At 43.3% G+C, this 18083-nt stretch overlaps 1 protein-coding gene across 4 annotated transcripts in view; it reads left to right on the forward strand.

Moving 5' to 3' along the window:
• SNRK (SNF related kinase) overlaps positions 1 to 18083 on the forward strand; it is a 73887-nt gene that overhangs the window by 32901 nt on the left and 22903 nt on the right. The gene's annotated exons all lie outside the window — the stretch shown is intronic.

Here is an 18083-nt window from a genome sequence, read left to right on the forward strand (position 1 = left end):
TCCTGTTGTACCGTCTTCTGCCAAGCAGGCAGGAGATGAGGATGGCTAGTGGTCCGACTGCACCATGTGCTGCCAGCCAAAGATGTAAAAGCTAGATGGAGTGGATCAAAACAAGAAATACACCAGATTTGTTTTGTATTCATTTGCTCCCCCCCTCCATTGCTCCCTCCCTCTGTGAAATCAACAGCTGACAATTGTTTTGGTGAGGTCTGTCAGGGGCACCTTGAAAAGTTTAATGGAGATTCAGTCCTGCCTGAAATACCGGGGGGGGGGGATAGCTCATTGGGTTGAGCATTGGCCTTCTAAACCCAGGGTTTTGAGCTCAATCCTTGAGGGGGCCATTCTGTGTGACAGTTGTTTTTGTTTCTCCTTGCTGTAAAGCCACCCCCTTGGTTGATTTTAATTCCCTGTAAGCCCACCCTGTAAGCCATGTTGTCAGTTGACCCTCCCTCCGTCAGAGCAACGGCAGACAAACAGTCCGCGCTTTTTTTTTCTGTAAACATGGAGCCCTCTCAGATCACTTTGGCAATTAGGAGCACATTAAACACCACATGCATTATCCAGCAGTGTATGCAGCACCAGAACCTGGCAAAGCGAAACCGGGCGAGTAGGCGACGTCAGCGCGGTGACGAGAGTGATGAGGACATGGACACAGACTTCTCTCAAAGAACGGGCCCTGGCAACGTGGGCATCATGGTGCTAATGGGGCAGGTTCATGCTGTGGAACGCTGATTCTGGGCCCAGGAAACAAGCAGAGACTGGTGGGACCGCATAGTGTTGCAGGTCTGGGACGTTTCCCAGTGGCTGCGAAACTTTCGCATGAGTAAGGGCACTTTCATGGAACTTTGTGACTTGCTTTCCCCTGCCCTGAGACGCAAGAATACCAAGATGAGCAGCCCTCACAGTTGAGAAGCGAGTGGCAATAGCCCTGTGGAAGCTTGCAGTGCCAGACAGCTACCAGTCAGTCGGGAATCAATTTGGAGTGGGCAAATCTACTGTGGGGGCTGCTGTGATGCAAGTAGCCAACGCAATCAAAGATCTGCTGATATCAAGGGTAGTGACCCTGGGAAATGTGCAGGTCATAGTGGATGGCTTTGCTGCAATGGGATTCCCTAACTGTGGTGGGGCCATAGACGGAACCCATATCCCTATCTTGGCACCGGAGCACCAAGCTGGCGAGTACATAAACCGCAAGGGGTACTTTTCAATAGTGCTGCAAGCACTGGTGGATCACAAGGGACGTTTCACCACCATCAATGTGGGATGGCCGGGAAAGGTACATGACGTGCTCAACTTCAGGAACTCTGGTCTGTTTCAAAAGCTGCAGGAAGGGACTTTATTTCCAGACCAGAAAATAACCGTTGGGGATGTTGAAATGCCTATAGTTATCCTTGGGGATCCAGCCTACCCCTTAATGCCATGGCTCATGAAGCCATACACAGGCAGCCTGGACAGTAGTCAGGAGCTGTTCAACTACAGGCTGAGCAAGTGCAGAATGGTGGTAGAATGTGCATTTGGACATTTAAAAGCGCGCTGGCGCAGTTTACTGACTCAGTTAGATCTCAGCGAAACCAATATTCCACTGTTATTACTGCTTGCTGTGCGCTCCACATTCTCTGTGAGAGTAAGGGGGAGACGTTTATGGCGGGTGGGAGGTTGAGGCAAATTGCCTGGCCGCTGGTTAAAGAATGGATGTTGTTTGAATGCCAGCAAACATACGCTGCAATGCTTTGTTCTGCAGTGATTGCCGACTATGTGCTACTGGCCTGGCGTGGTAAAGTGTCCTACCATGGTGGACGGAATAAGGCTGCCCTCCCCAGAAACCTTTTGCAAAGGCTTTGGGAATACATCCAGGAGAGCTTTATGGAGATGACCCTGGAGGATTTCCACTCCATCCTCAGACACGTTAATAGACTTTTCCAGTAGCTGTCCTTGCTGCGAATGCCAAGGCAAATTAATCATTAAACATGCTTGCTTTTAAACCATGTATACTATTTAAGAAGGTACACTCACCAGAGGGTCCATTCTCTGCCTGGTAGGTCCGGGAAACAGCCTTGGGTGAGTTCGGGGGGTACTGGCTCCAGGTCCTGGGTGAGAAACAGTTCCTGGCTGTTGGGAAAACCGGTTTCTCCGCTTGCTTGTTATGAGCTACCGATAACCTCCTCCTCATCATCATCTTCCTCGTTCCCCAAACCTGCTTCCGTGTTGCCTCCCTCTCCATTGAAGGAGTCAAAGCACACGGTTGGGGTAATGGTGGCTGAACCCCCTAAAATGGCATGCAGCTCATCATAGAAGCGGCATGTTTGGGGCTCTGACCAGGAGCGGCCGTTTGCCTCCTCTGGTTTTCTGGTAGGCTTGCCTCAGCTCCTTAAGTTTCATGCGACACTGCTTCAGGTCCCTGTTATGGCCTTTGTCCTTCATGCCTTGGGAGATTTTGACAAATGTTTTGGCATTTCAAAAACTGGAACGGAGTTCTGATAGCACAGATTCCTCACCCCATACAGCTATCAGATCCCGTACCTCCTGTTCAGTCTATGCTGGAGCTCTTTTGCGCTTCTGGGACTCCATTATGGTCACCTCTGCTGATGAGCTCTGCAGCTTGCCACGCTGGCCAAACAGGAAATGAAATTAAAAAGTTCGCAGTTCTTTTCCTGTCTACCTGGCCAGTGCATCTGAGTTAAGAGTGCTGTCCAGAGCGGTCACAATGGAGCACTCTGGGATAGCTCCCAGAGGCTAATACCATCTAATTGTGTCTACAGTACCCCAAATTCGACCACGTAAGGCCGATTTCAGTGCTAATCCCCTTGTCGGGGGTGGAGTAAGGAAATCGATTTTAAGAGCCATTTAAGTCGGAAAAAAGGGCTTCGTCATGTGGACGGGAGCAGGGTAAAATCGATTTAATGCTGCTAAATTCGACCTCAACTCCTGGTGTAGACTAGGGCTTATAAATATGGTCAGCCATGCCCCCACAGATGCTTATAAGTTTTCAACAGCTGTGCTAAGATGCGCGCGCCTGCGCGGCCGTACAGTATGTTACGAAGGGCCATACACTTAACTCCCCCAGCCCTGGAGCTGCTGTGGTGGGGAGAGGCTCCTCTCCCCCGGCCCCACCCCAGAGCCTGCACCCCCAGCCGGAGCCCTCACACCCTGTGCTCCAATCCTCTGCCCCCAGCTCTGAGCCCCCTCCCACACTCTGAACCCCTTGGCCTCACACCCAACACACATCACCTCCATATTGGTGCACATAATGAAATTCATTCTGCACATGGATGGGAAAAATTAGAGGGAACATTGTTGCCAACCCCTGTGTCCAATTCTGGCTGATCTTTCTAGCACTAACTTCCTGGTTATTTTTATTGGCCCAGGCCTGGTATAGTAACTGATTTAGATTTATATAAGGAATAAAAACTTTCAGCTGAAACTATAAGGTCTAAATAGCTTAGAATAGCAATTCCCAAACTTTAGTGGTTCATGTACCACCTTATTAAAAAAAACTGACGTTTGAAGTACCACATTCAAATTTCTTTGTGTACATTTATTTTATGCCTTAATGCTGTTATATATTTACAGACTCATAGTAAAAGAAGCATTTGAATTTGACTTATGGAAATGTACTTGGAAGAAATTAGATGTGGGTTTGGTTGGGGGAGTCCACGTACAAGGGCTAGAGGACATGAGGTTTAAAGCTGATCAGGGATCTTTTGATAAAACACATTTTTGTTTGAAAATTCTGACTTACCTAAACTAATATTTTGCAGAAACCTACTGGCTTTGATGAAACTTTCATCGGGAAAGTTTCTTTTCAGGTGAAGGATGAAATTTTTGGTCAAAGTAGAGAGAGACATGCCAGAAAAGCCTGATGAGTAGGGCACTCACCTGGAATGTGGGCAGATCCAAATTCAAGGCTTTGATCTGCCTTATTCAGATGAGTGCCCTGACAACCAAACTACTGGCAATTATGGGGTGGGTGGATCTCTCGTTCTGTTGCTCTTTTGTTGTGAAAAACTTCAAAAGGTCTCAGTTGCATCCTGATGCACATTGGGAATGAAATTATGAGAAGTTTCATAAGACAGGAAAAGAGTTTCCTGCCCGGCTCTAACCAGGTTAGACAGAGGGTAGGGTCAGGGATTGTGTCCGGGGTGGAGGGAGGGTTAGAAAGGTGGGAGAGCCTTGTCTGGAATTGAGGAGTTTTACCTGGGTATTGAACAGTTTCCATTCCAATTCAGCTTTGTTCCCAGTTCTCTTCCTGCTCCGTCTGAACCATGGAGCTGTGTGCAGTCACCCTGCAGTCTCTGGCCTGTCTGGAAAGTCTTTCCCACATCTCCTTCTGTCTTGGTCTCACAATTCCTTTCTGTTGGTTAAGGTATTCAACATGGCTCTTTCCTGGAGCTGTGCTTTGAATCAAGCCTTCCCCAGCTCATTAGTATCCAGATTCCAGCCATGTTCCATGGATCCTCTCTTGGTCCTTGGACTCTCGCATTTTGTCCTCTTGATTTCTGGGGCCCTACATCTTTCCTTCTTGGGGTTGGGTTGTGATTCAGGCAGCCTTTCCCAGCACACCAGTCTCTCTTCTGATTTCCATACCATGGTGTGTCTCTCATGGCTTAATGCTTCCCTGCAATGCTGCCCTCCAGGCTGTCTGCCCTGTCCCTTTTTAATCTTCCTGGAAGTCATCTAACAGCTGGATTTTATCTTAAGGAGGTACCTTCCTCAGCTAGTCTGCTGTTCCCTTGAATACCTTGTTCTTTAAAGGGGCCATATAATGGAACAGGGGTTGGCTGGCCCCAAGTCCCATTATCTGTTAAAGGGGACATACCACCTATTACAGCATACCACTTCCAATAAGGTCATATACCTCAAGTGATAAACGTACTGCAGTCTCAGAATCTTAAACACCATAGCAATGGCCAGAAAATGTGAATATATTTGTTCCCATTTTTTACACTATTTCTAAGTGCAGTAACAAAATATGTAAAGTAATATAATGGAAGTATAATATACAACACATAGATATGCAATGTACTTGACCAGAATGTTGAGGAATTACATTTTATTGCTGAAGCCTCTATTTCCCTTCCCACTTCCTTTCAAAATGTTAGGCTGTCTTGTTTCTATTGCCTGCCTTCTTCATTTTTTCAGTCAATAGTCCTCCTTCAGTTAGCCAGAGATCCTTGTTGGAGCGATTCATGTCAGATCTTCTCTTCCTCTAGCCTTTTCCCCTCTGCCTTGAAGGTAGAAAGTGCTTTCTGTACAGTGTTTCTTATTCCTCTCAACCTGGAAGGAAGGGATTGAAATTTAGTTAATTTGAACGATCATTGGACTAGCTATACAGTTCTACTTCCTATTGTCTCAATAGTGTGCATTCATGTCCTCACACCTTTTTTTGTTCTTTCCACTCTCCTATCTCTTCTGTGTGTCTTAACCCCTCCTTCTACCTTTCTGGGTCTCTGCTTCCTCAAGATTGCATCTGTGCTTGTGCCATCACTGTTATAACAGTGGTGAAGTGATGCAGTCAGTCCCAGCCAGTTTACTGGGAAAGCACTATGCAGGAATAATACTGACATAAAAGCAGCCCTCCATTGCTGCAGGCCTACTGTGAGAGAAAGGGGGGAGGTGGATTGAAGGGGAAAATATAGTCTCTTGTCCACATTCAAAGAAAAGAACAGTGGGGAAAATAGTACTTGTGCCATTGCTGGTGTTGCAGATTGGTTGTCTACTAGTAGCAGTATGTGAAACTGACTGACGGTATTCAGCAAAAACAACGAGGAGTACTTGTGGCACCTTAGAGACTAACAAATTTATTTGGACATAAGCTTTCATGGGCTAAGACCCACTTCATCAGATGCATGGAGTGGAAAATACAGTAGGAAGATATATATACATAGTACATGAAAAGATGGGAGTTGCCTTACCAATTCTAATGAGACCATTCAATTAAAGTGGGATATTATCAGCAGGAGTAGTTTCACTTTGCTCTTGAGTACTGCTGCTCTGTGAAGGAGCAGAAACACAGCCGTGATTCTTGTCTGTGGAAAGAGTTCTGTAATATGGGATTTCTATGATCTCTGTGCCAAATTCAACCCTTGGTATCTTACATCACTTTTGTAAACTCAAGTTCTGGTCTGCCTTTTCTCACATGAGTTTAATTAAGTAAAATGAATTTTTTGTTTTTGTTTTTAATAAAGAATAGTTATTAATAAAACTGGTACGTAATTTGCTTGCTTAAAATTAATTTGAATGTGTACTGTAATAGGTGAGAACTTTATAGACTCTGACCGCTACTCCAAGTGTTACTGAGTAGTATACATTGGCCTTTGTTTTACCCAACTGAAAGATTAGATCAGCTGTACATCTAAGGTGTTGAAAGAGCATTGCCTGTTCCAACAAGAGTCTGGAATAAATTGCTTTAATAAACAGACTCCAGATTCACTCATTTCATGTGGTTGAATGGGAATAATGTGACTGCTTTGTCTAACGTATGCCCATTTTCGGAGACCTGCAATCACAAATGTACCAATATTGTGTGATGGTCTATAACTTTTGAAATGTGGCAGAAATTCTAGCAGATAAGCTCTTGATATAGAAGCTACAGACAGCCTTTGTAAATCATAAATTGTCACTTTCTGAGAGTCATAGTGAGGACTACATCATGCCCTCAGAATGGAATAAATGTTTAAGTTAACTTTAATCAGATCCTAGAGTTCTGTTCTTAAGCAATATGAAAATGGATACCCTTTATGCATTCTGAGCACTTAAATACAACAGATGTGCTCAGCTTCTCTCTGGTGCTCACTTGATCTGAGGCAGCCAGTGACGTAGCTTGGTTTCCATGGCAGTGACTTCGTGTTATGTAAGGAAGTTGAACGTACACTGCCCTGGTTGTTAAGGTTCTGAGAATCTTTCTTGGACAATCCTTTCCCGATCAACCTTTTAAAAGATCATTAAAAGTATGTGAAGTGTTTCAGGTTTTGTTAATTGGTTAGTAATTAATACCACTTCTAATTTATGTTAGTAATTACAGCAGTGAATATGTAGGTCAGTGGTCCATGGTTCTAAAGGTCAAATCTGACCCTGAAATCTGCACTGTGGTTTTCACTAGAAAATCTTGATGACTGTGTGTACACCTCACAGGAATTAATATAGATATGGCTTCAGTCTACCTTTCTGAAATCAGTGTATATTTCCAGTCTTGTAGCCCCTGTGTTAGTGCTGTAATTATCAAAAGGTGCACCCTAAATTTCACAATTTGCTCCCTGTACTCCCCCCCCCCCCACCAAACTCCTCATCTCTTGCTAATTTGCCCTCCTCAGAAATGGATGCTTTAACTTTGAAATGAAAAATTTATTCATCATATAGCCTTCTTTTGGCTCGTCACTAAGATGTTTTTGTATATAGCAGATTTTTAAATTTTCATATTTTAAATGCAGAATTTTATTAAGTACATTACATCACAAGTTCTTAAACTGAGGGTTGGGAATCGTAGGTGAATTGTGCCCTCAGAGCGAGAGCATATAGGGAAGAGTGGACTCACCGCTACTTCAGTTCCTTCTCAACTGCCTGCAGCTCAAGATGAAGCAAAGTGTCTGCTGCTTCTTAGTAGCCATTACCAGTTCTTCTTCTTCTTCTTTTTTTTTTTTTTTTAGTTTATTCTTTTATTTTTTGAGTATTTATTCCCCCTGCCCTTGTTTGCAGAAATCTCTGGGTTTTGGGGGGTGGTTCTCCCCCATCGATTTCCTGGTATGTGACTAATTCTTTGGCCTTTCAACTGGTCTTACTGTGGGGTGTGCCAAAAGCCCCAGGATTCAAAGCCTGCCAGACCTGCAGTAGACTTTTTCCCCTAGAGTGCCGAGCACTCTAGTTGTCTCCGGTGTTCAGAGACTCCCACATCCTGTTGAAGCGCAAAGCTTGCACTGGGTTTAAGAGCAGATATCCCAAGGAATAGGTGGTAGGAGTAAAGCTTCTCCTTAAGGAATGCGCTCTAAAGCCTGCAGTGTCCAAGTCATGTCCCCCCAGTACTTCAGTGACCGCTTCAGAGATGAAGTGCTCTAGGAAACAAAAGCATCCTTCTCCTCGTAGAACAGCGGTTCTCAAACTGTGGGTCAGGACCCCAGAGTGGGTCCTGACCCCATTTTAATGGGGTCACCAGGGCTAGCTTAGATTTGCTGGAGTCCAGGGCTGAAGCTGAAAACCCAAAGGCTTCAGCCAGGCATGGCAGGGCTCAGGTTACAGACTCTTTGTCTGGGGCTGAAGCTCTTGGGCTACTGCTTTGTTCCCCCGCCCAGGGCGATGAGGGGCTCAGGCTTTGGCTTTGACTTCCTTCCTCCCTTTCTCCCTCCTTCCTCTCCCCCTCCCCCCCCCGGTGGTGGGCTCAGTTTTGGTCTTCCCCTCCTGGGGTTGTGTAGTAATTTTCATTGTCAGAAGGGGGTCATGGTGGAATGAAGTTTGAGAACGCTTGTAGAACCTCCAGGAAAAGAGGGAGATCACTGCTAAGAACTGAACCTTATGCCCTGGAATGGGTACCTCCGAGGCTTCAACAGACACTGGCACTGGGGCTTAGGTATTGTCTAAATAGACAATTCAGGATAAGCCTGCTAATAAGCACTGGTGAGAGTCATCTTCTCTGGTGCCATCTAGGCATTGAGATCCCTCTACATGTAAAGACTCAAGGAAGCCCAAGGCACTGGTACTGTCTTCCTCTCTGGTGTCACTGTGAGAATCATATCACCTGGAGTGTAGAGACACCACCTTGACAATCACTTTGGCACCATCCTCAATGGCATCTTATTTGCCATTTCCATTACCACAGGACTGTGGCATTCTCAAGGTTCCTGTTACAAAAGGACCTGTTTGTGTTGGAGGAACTGGAGTCTCCCCTCTTGTGGGTTACTGAGAGTCTGGGGTATCTTTTAGACTCCATTGAGTCCTCATCAGGGTACACCTCCTGAGGTGTCAGGTAGTAAGCTGAGGAAAAGCCCCACACCAGGATTTTGGAGTCAGAGGTGTTATCGCCAGAGTCCAAAAGGAGGGATCTAGGCATTGGTGCCAGAGATGGTACTGGAGGAGCTGATAGATGGGTAAGTATTGGGAGACAGACACCTGCTGCAAGGTGAAGAGAGGAGATGCCTGATAGGCATGGCAGTAGCTGTGGAGATCTTGTGGATCTTGGGCTGGAAGATGTAGATGAAGGAGCTCTTTTAAGAATCTTGCTACCATGGCATCGGAGAAGATTGATATTCCCTGAATGGGGGAATGAAATGCCAGTATCACTGCTAGATGCACTTTCAGTGAACTAACTGCAGGCCCCAGTGACTGAAGGGGCAACATAAACTCCAAAATGTCCTGGATAGAGATCAGTGTTGGTTGGATTCTGCAGGCTAATGACCACACCAAAAATCACTTTCATTTCACTAAATAGGCCATCTTGGTGGAAGGTTTTCTATTGAAGGAGGACTTGTTGGACAGCTGCCAAACACAACTCTTTCTCCTCATTCAGCCATGCAGCAGCCATGCTCTGAGATGCAGGGAGCTGAGCACAAGATGCAAGGTGTGGCCTTGGTTCTGAGTAAGTTGGGGTGGGGACAAAGCAGTATGGGAGTCTTAACAGACAGTCCAAGAAGGTTGGAAAACCAGCACTGTCTTGGCCATGCCAGGGCAGTGAGAATGAGCTTGGCCTGATCCGCCCTGAGCTTGAGGATAACCTGAGGGATGATCTGGATTGCAGGAAATGTGTACAGGAGAGCTGACTGTCAACTGAGGTGGAAAGTGTCGGACAGGGAGTGTGGACCGAGGGCCCCTTGAGAGCAGAACAGATTACCTTGTATCAAACAGGTAAATTATTGGGATGACCCAAGCTATGAAGATCACTCACACTTGTCTTCAGGGACCATGTGTGACTCAGAGAAAAATACCTGCTGAGATGGTCACAAGATGATTCTGAACCCCAGGCAAATGAACAGCTATTGGAGTAACGTTCTCCTCGATGCAGAACTGCCATGGCCTGATCACATCTAGGCAGAGAAACATGGAGTGTGCTTCCTCTTGCTTGTTCACAGCATTGCTGTGGTATTGCCAGTAAGTATGTGAACCACTGAGTCTCTGATACAGTCCTGAAAAGTATGACATTCATTTTTAATGGCCTGAAACTCTAGCACGTCAATATGGAGTGAGGCCTCCTGCTCCGACCACAGCCCCAGTACTTCCAGTGATCCGAGGTGCCCCTCTCAACCCATTAGGGAGGTGCTGGTAAAAACCGACCTGGTTGGCAAGCTCTGGATAAAGTGAATGTCTTGGCAGACACTGCAAGGAGTCCAGAACCAGTGGAGGAAGGCAAACCAATCTGTCTTAGAGGGTGAAGAGTAGGACAGTAAACCATCCTGAGTCACATTTGAATGGAGCAAAGGTACAACCTTGCAAAATTAGATCACCTGCATGCAAGCAAACACGTGGCTCAGGAGTCTCAGATGTATCTGAACAATCATGGAAGGCTGAGACTGCAGACTGAGGCAAAAGTGGCAAATTGTCTGAAAACAGTTGGCAGAAATGCTTTCAATGTCTTGGAATTTAACAGTGAACTCTATTTTCTGAGTAGGAGACAAGTTTGACTTCCTTGTGTTTCGGATGAGACTCAGATGGTTGAGCAAGCACAGTGTGATGCTGACATGAGCAAGAACTTCCTCTCTGGATCTGCCTCTCCAATAATCAATCATCCAGATATGGGAAGATGTGAATTCCCTTGTTCCTGAAATACTCCCTAACAATGACTATGCATTTGGTAAAAACCTGGGGAGCAGAAGAGAGGCTGAATGGAAACACTGTGTATTGAAAGTGGCTCTCTCTCCAAGTAATCAAAGGAATTGTCTGTGGCTCAGCAAAATCGACACATGGAAGTATGTGTCCTGAAGGTCCAGAGCAGCAAGCCAGTCATTCTGAAACAATGCAGGGAGAAAAGTCGAGAGCGACCATTCAGAACCTCATGTACCTGATATAGTTATTCAGGTGGCAAAAGTTGAGGATGGGTCTTACCCCTCCCTTTGGCTTCACTGCAGGGAAGTACTGGGTGTAGAAGCCGTAACCCCGGGGTTCTGGCGGAACCTCCTCTACTGCTCCCAAAGCCAGTAGAATGGACCTGCTTGAGGAGCGGTATTTTGTGAGAGAAATCCCTGAAGACAGACAGGGAGGAAGGTTGGGGAGGATGTGTGGAAAGGAACTGCATGGCATAATCTGATTTGATGACACTTAGGACCCAGCATTGTGAAAGTGAGATGAGAAGGGAGGAGCGACGACTGGAACAGTGCTCTGGACTAAGGATTCAAAATGGGTACTTTGGGAGGTGCTGGAGGGAGGGCATGTGGATTGGCCAAACCCTGAGCCCACCTGCTTCCTCCTGTGAGATCTGTTCCCCTTTCTGGGGTAGTCCCGTTTGTGCGGGAAGAGGGAAAGCCTGGGAAACGTGCTGCGGATGCTGCTGTTGCTGTTGAATGCTGTAGTTGCACCACTGGTGTGTACATCCCTCTCGCAGAACTGTAGGATAGCCCTGGAATCCTTGCAGGCGTATGGCATCTCATCAGTTTTGTCTGAGAACAGTGGTTGGCTGTCAAAGGGCAAGTCCTCAATGGCTTGCTGGACATTGGGGCAGTGCCTGAATTCCACAGTAAGGAAGCTCTCCCATGGTAACTGCAGAGGCTATCACCCTGGCTGAGACGTCTGTGATGTCTAGCAGAGACTGCAAGGACATCTTAGCCACCAAGCAACCCTTGGTGACACATGCCTCTCATGAGGCCTCGGCAGCTGGTCTGTGAACTTTGATGTAGCTGTCCAGTTAACAAAACCATATTTGGACAGCAAGGCTTGCTCATTAGCAATTCACATCTGTAAGGAAGAGGAGGTGTAAATCTTCCTGCCCATCAGGTCTGTTCATTTAGAAACCCTATCCTTAGGGGTGGACTTAAACCTGCCCTATCGGGCTCTGTCGTTCACTGCAACTAGGGAATCTGGGGCTGGAGGGAAGTAAATGGGTATTCTCCTGCAAGAACTGCCTTGGTACTGAGGGAAGCAGCTACACGCTGCAAAAGGTCTTGGTACTGTTTAAAATCTCCGTTACCAAAGGGAAGGATGAACCAGGTAGCATGGAATTGTTCAGAGATGAAGGGCATCCTGTTTTAGGGCTTATAGACCATGGTAGGATGGCTCTGGAGGCTCCGCAGAGAGGTGGTCTGCCGGTGCCTTGGCTTGTGGCAGATGAATGTTCACCACCACACACCTGGCCAGTAGTCACACCTTTGAGCGAGACAAAGAGAGGGACCTCCATGACAAGGAGTGTCCCATGGATTTCGTGGAGGCCACTGGCATGGATAAGGCATTGATGGCCAGTAGGCACCAGGCCAAGAGCCCTTGTCCTGACCACGAGACAAATGCCAATCCCATAATGGTCCTGTGGTCCCGGATGTGGTCAGGTAATGGAGAGTGGGAGGATGGTAACCCAAGTTAGATGCTGAGGAACTTTGGGATTCTGGAGATAAGGGCAGATAACAGTACAATAAGGAACTGTCACTCTTGAGGATGATAGAAACAAATATATAAAGAAATGACAAGATTGTTTGGTAAACTAATATGCTGTATGGAATGGTAGACGTGTAAGAAGATTCCAAAAATGTGTAGCAGTGCATTTTGTCCGTGGCATAGAAAAGACTAATTTGATATCCTGGCAAGCTGTGTTGTTATAAATATTTTGGGTTGTGAGTTCTAGTAAGAAAAAATCTGTTTCAACTCTTTTTGGGAAAGGTGTTTAATGGTGTGTCCTCTTTCAAGCTATAGATGGTTAAAAACAGGAAAGAAAAAGAAAACAAAAACCAAGCAGATCTTAAAATCTCTAAACGTTGAGAGACCAGCACTGAGTTTTACTCTATTAACTACACTTGATCTTAGCTGAAAACAGCCGAGAAGTGCTAATTTGTCCAACATTTCTTATAATATAGAAAAAAGTGTAGACATCTTTCTAGACTGGGTGGGTGAAAAGATACAGTTTTAACCAGAGGATCTTGTTTGATGTTGGGGTCATTCATTGCTCTTTGACTAGTTGTGATAGTTTGAAATCAACTCAATTCTATGCAGGCTCTTCCATTATCTATTTTAAAATGTCTTTGTCTATGAAATTACTCTGAAGAGTTGTTAAACATTTCCTGTTTTTCTTCAGTTTTTTACCACTTCCTTTTGCATTCTGCTAATCGTCTCCTACAAAGTGTTTGGTATGAGCAGTAAATACAACATTTGATCTGTTTAACTGTTTTCTGTAACACATGGTTTTAGCCTGATTTGAATGGAGTCTTCAAACTTTATAGACTCATATTGCCTAACTTTTATTTTTTGATGTGCTCTCACACCATTTCCCTTTGCCAAAAAACCCCACTCCTGATGAAGCCCTATATACTAAATTGGAGGCAAGAGAGGAAGAAGTTCAGTAAGGTCTATTGCTGTTGAATGGTCTAGCAAGAGTAGTGGAAGTCTCAATGGTTATTTTAACCCTAAACTAAAAGCACTCAAAGTATACTCTATGCAACAGTCCTTCTCTTTTGGAGATAAGTAAGGTAACCCAACTACTAATTGGTATCTTTTTCTTGAAAAATATGCCACTCTGTAAGGCTCCTGGAAAAGAAAACAGATTGGGCACTGAAAAGGTCTTCTGGATTTGTTTGTTGGTCAGCTTGCTACTTCTTTTCATTCTCTCTGTGGCATGGTCACTAGCTGAGTGCTTAGGGGAGATTTAGCCCACCTTAAGAGGGAAGCATTGAAGTCCATTTTGCCGGATGTGCAGTTTCTTGCTGCATCCCTCCATGCAGCCCACAATTCATTCAGTGACTGACAATTACCCTACTAAAGAGAGATTTCTAATAATGTCCTGGCTTTCAACCTCATGGCTCTTGGGGTGGGAAGGATGCCCTTCAGGCATTTTTAATTTTTTTTGTAACAAATCAATTCTTCCAACTCCTCTTGTCCTTGCAGTAGACCAGTAAGAATTTTAGGCATTCTTCTAATGCCATAATTCTGTAAAGGTCTGCTCCCTCACTAGATGCATTGCTTTCTCTGCAAAAGGCTTTAGACAAAAGGCCTTGCTTGTCAGTAAACTGAGTTCAGGATTCAGTTCTCTGTACCATTAAAGGAGGGGAGTGTGCCAAGTCTTCCAGTGGTCTCATAACTTCTCTAATTGTCTGTTTCCTTTTAGGAGTTAGGCTTAGGCTTCCTTTCAGATATATTATTTCCACTTAGATACTGTTGCTAGTTCTCAGAAAACTCTTAAAGTTCCATTCAAGCGAGTAATTTGTGTCCCTGAGACTCCCGGCTAAGTCATTTTGCCTGTAGCTTCTGATGTGAAGAGCAAGGAGCTTAAAGTTCTGTCTCTTCAACCACAGTTTCTATAGAGAAGGGGTGGGAGTGAAAACTGCGCCTTTGTTTCTACCCGCAGTGATTTCCCGGTTGTATTAGAACACAATGTGTTACAAAACTCCAGAGTAAAAAAGTACAGATTGTTATGAGGAAATAATATCACATTTGCCTGGACTATTTCAAAATACAACACTGTTAATTAAGTTTGGAATAGTTTATAGTTCTGAACTTTGACAGCACAGAATTATTGCAGCTACCATGTTCAGAGAAGGTGTTAAAGTATCTAGGCAATGCAGAAAGTCTTCAAGCCCTGTTTTTGGATCTTTGTTAAACCTGTTCTTTGTTTTGTACATATGTGAAAGTGATGGCTTCTTTAGTAACATAAAAGTATGTAATTCTAAAATATTACGTAGGCAGTTCAGTACTTCATTGAAGTTTGACTATGATCAAGAATTTGTCTTGTTTTTTTCATGTGATGGTATTAAAAACCAACCTTTTCCAACTTAATTACTAACAGCTTTTATTAGGGCTGTTGATTAATCGCAGTTAACTCATGTGATTAACTCAAACAAATTAATTGCAATTAAAAAAATTAGTCGTGATTAATCGCACTGTTAAACAGTAGAATACCAATGGAAATTTATTCAATATTTTGGATTTTTTGTACATTTTCAAATATATTCATTTCAATTACAACACAGAATACAAAGTGTACAATGCTCAATCTATATGATTTTTTATTGCAAATATTTGCACTGTAAAAATGAGAAACAAAAGATTTTTTTTTCAATTCACCTCATAAAAGTACTGTAGTGCAATCTCTTTATCATGAAAGTGCAACTTACAAATGTAGGGTTTTTTGTTACATAACAGCAGTCAAAAACAAATCAATGTAAAACTTTAGAGCCTACAAGTCCACTCAGTTCTACTTCTTGATCAGCCAATTGCTAAGACAAACAAGTTTGTTACATTATGGGAGTTTAATGCTGTCCACTTCTTAATTACAATGTCACCTGAAAGTGAGAACAGGTATTCGCATGGCACTGTTGTAGCTGGGGTTACAAGATATTTATATGCCAGATGCGCTAAAGATTCATATGCCTCTTCATGCTTTGGCCATTGTTCCAGAGGACATGCTTCCATGCTGATGATGATCATTAAAAATATAATGCGTTAATTAAATTTGTGACTGAACTCCTTGGGGGAGAATTGTATGTCTCCTGCTCTGTTTTACCTGCATTCTGCATACCTGCATATATTTCACATTGTATCAGCCTCTGATGATGACTCAGCACATGTTGTTCATTTTAAGAACACTTTTGCTGCAAATTTGACAAAATGCAAAGAAGATACCAATGTGAAATTTCTAAAGATAGCTACAGCACTTGACCCAAGATTTAAGAATCTGAAGTGCCTTCCAAAATCTGAAAGGGATGAGGTGTGGAGCATGCTTTCAGAAATCTTAAAAGAGCAACAGTCAGATGCGGAAACTACGGAACCCGAACCACCAAAAAAGAAAATCAACCTTCTGCTGGTGGCATCTGACTGAGATGATGAATATAAACATGCGTCAGTCTGCATTGCTTTGGATCATTAACAAGCAGAACCCATCATCAGCATGGACGCATGTCCTCTGGAATGGTGGTTGAAGCATCAAGGGACATACGAATCTTTAGCGCATCTGGCATGTAAATATCTTGCAATATTTGTGGGTAAAAACACTTCAAAGATATATTTCCTCAAAAGAAATGTGTGGTATTTTAAATCTAGTTAATGAATATTATTTTATTATTCCAAACGTAAATTTGTAATACTTATCTGTCCTGTTATGGATAAGATGTGAAATCTTCTAATTTAAAGTTAAACATTTGCAATTTAAAGCAGACAAACTATTTTATTGTGTGTGGGAAGGGATGGGTGGGGAGAAGGAAGATGTACTATTTGCTTAGCTCTCTTAAAAGGCCAATTAGAATATAGAAATACAGAAAAATTGTAGATAGTGTGTTTAAACAAGATTTTAAGGCAAAGTAGGTTAATTAAAACATATTTCAATAGTACACTGAACTCTCAAGAAAACGATGCAGTTGTCTGTTAATGAAACACATGAACGGAACATACTCTATGCATGAAGAGAATGGACTCTTACAGTCTATATTTGTGTATGGGGGGAAGAATATTCCATGACATCCTCTTCAAATTTCTTGCAACTCAACTTTACAGTGAAAGAAAATCACTTGTTTAGACTTACACTAGGAAAGCATTCACTACAAATTACCTCCCATCCTGTAGAACTTTTAGAGAAGTTAATGTTGTAGGAGTTGATCCTGAAAAGTACTCTGTCTGGAACCATTCTGGTACCACTCTGGCAAATTATTGAAGCACATTTTAAATGTGTGAATAGTCCCACTGAATTTACATGTATTGCTGTAGTGAGGCCACAGTGCTCAGTGCCTGCAGCATAGAGCTCACAAGCCATCATTAGCAGAAATCAAATGATTCTCTGGGTTAATATGATCATAAATTAGAATTCTAAAGAAAATTAGGTTGAATTGCTCCTATTTATTTTTCAGCTAAACTATATAAAGAATAAATAGTTTATAACTAGTAACATGAGTGATTGTTCTAAAAATGAATAAATGCATATGATTTACACACGATTAAGTGAAATGTAGTTGTCTCTTTGAGTATGTTAACTACTCGGACATCTGTATTGCAACCCTCGCTCTTCCCATGACCCTCCATGGCAGGGAGTTTCAGAGCCTGGGTCGACTGACTTGGGGTCATGCTATGGGGCAAGAAATAGTAGTATAGATGTTCTTGCTTGGGCAGGAGCCTGGGCTCTGAAATCCAGTGAGGCGGAGGGTCTTCGAGCCTAGGCTCCACCCTGACTGGGAACGTCTACACTGCTTGTTTAGCCCTGTAGCACAAGCCCACGTCAGTTGATCTGGGCTCTGAGAATCACTGCTGCTGTGTGGGTTTTTTTTGGTTTGTTTGCAGTATTGTCGTACCCTGATTTAAGCCACAGAAAATGGAGCTTTTTTAAATAAAAAATATCTTATAGCATTGCCTTCACTCCTATATATAATCCGTTAGCCAGTACTATACATATCTCCTGTTATCTGCAACACTTCAGATCTTTGCTGACTATCATTTTGTCTTGTGAAGTTCTTTAGTAGTGCTTCCTTCTGAGAGTTAACTTTTTAAAATTGACTGAATAGATTGAAGTATTTGCATGTTGTAGAAAAAAGCGACATACTGCTCAGATGTACTACTATGATTACTTTTAATCTTTTGGTGTACGTCACCTTATCAGGAAATAAGAAAATTAATGCTTTGTTTTTCTACAAGATGTAATTGGAAGAAATCCATGTGTTAACTGCATTAAATGCTTGTTCCTAAATAATTTAGAAAAATTTAAACCTAACTGAAGATAATACCAATTACAAGCAGTGAACTAGATTAAAATATTTATAATAAAATGAATAGAGAAATGTAATTTGGGATTTACCAGTAAAATAAAAAATCTAATTCATCGGTATCCCCAAAATCTTAAAAATGAAGGTTGTTCCAGTGCTTCATCCAGTAACATGTAAATACTGAGAATTGTTTATTCTTGTCCTCCAGAAGGGGCAGATACAGTAGCCATAAACCTTACCTTTTCAGTAATATGTACCCAGTTATAAGGTAGTCTATACATTCTCTAG

The sequence above is a fragment of the Lepidochelys olivacea genome (assembly GCF_965140295.1).
Source record: "Lepidochelys olivacea isolate rLepOli2 genome assembly, chromosome: 2".
In the NCBI taxonomy this organism is placed as follows: Eukaryota; Metazoa; Chordata; order Testudines; family Cheloniidae; genus Lepidochelys; species Lepidochelys olivacea.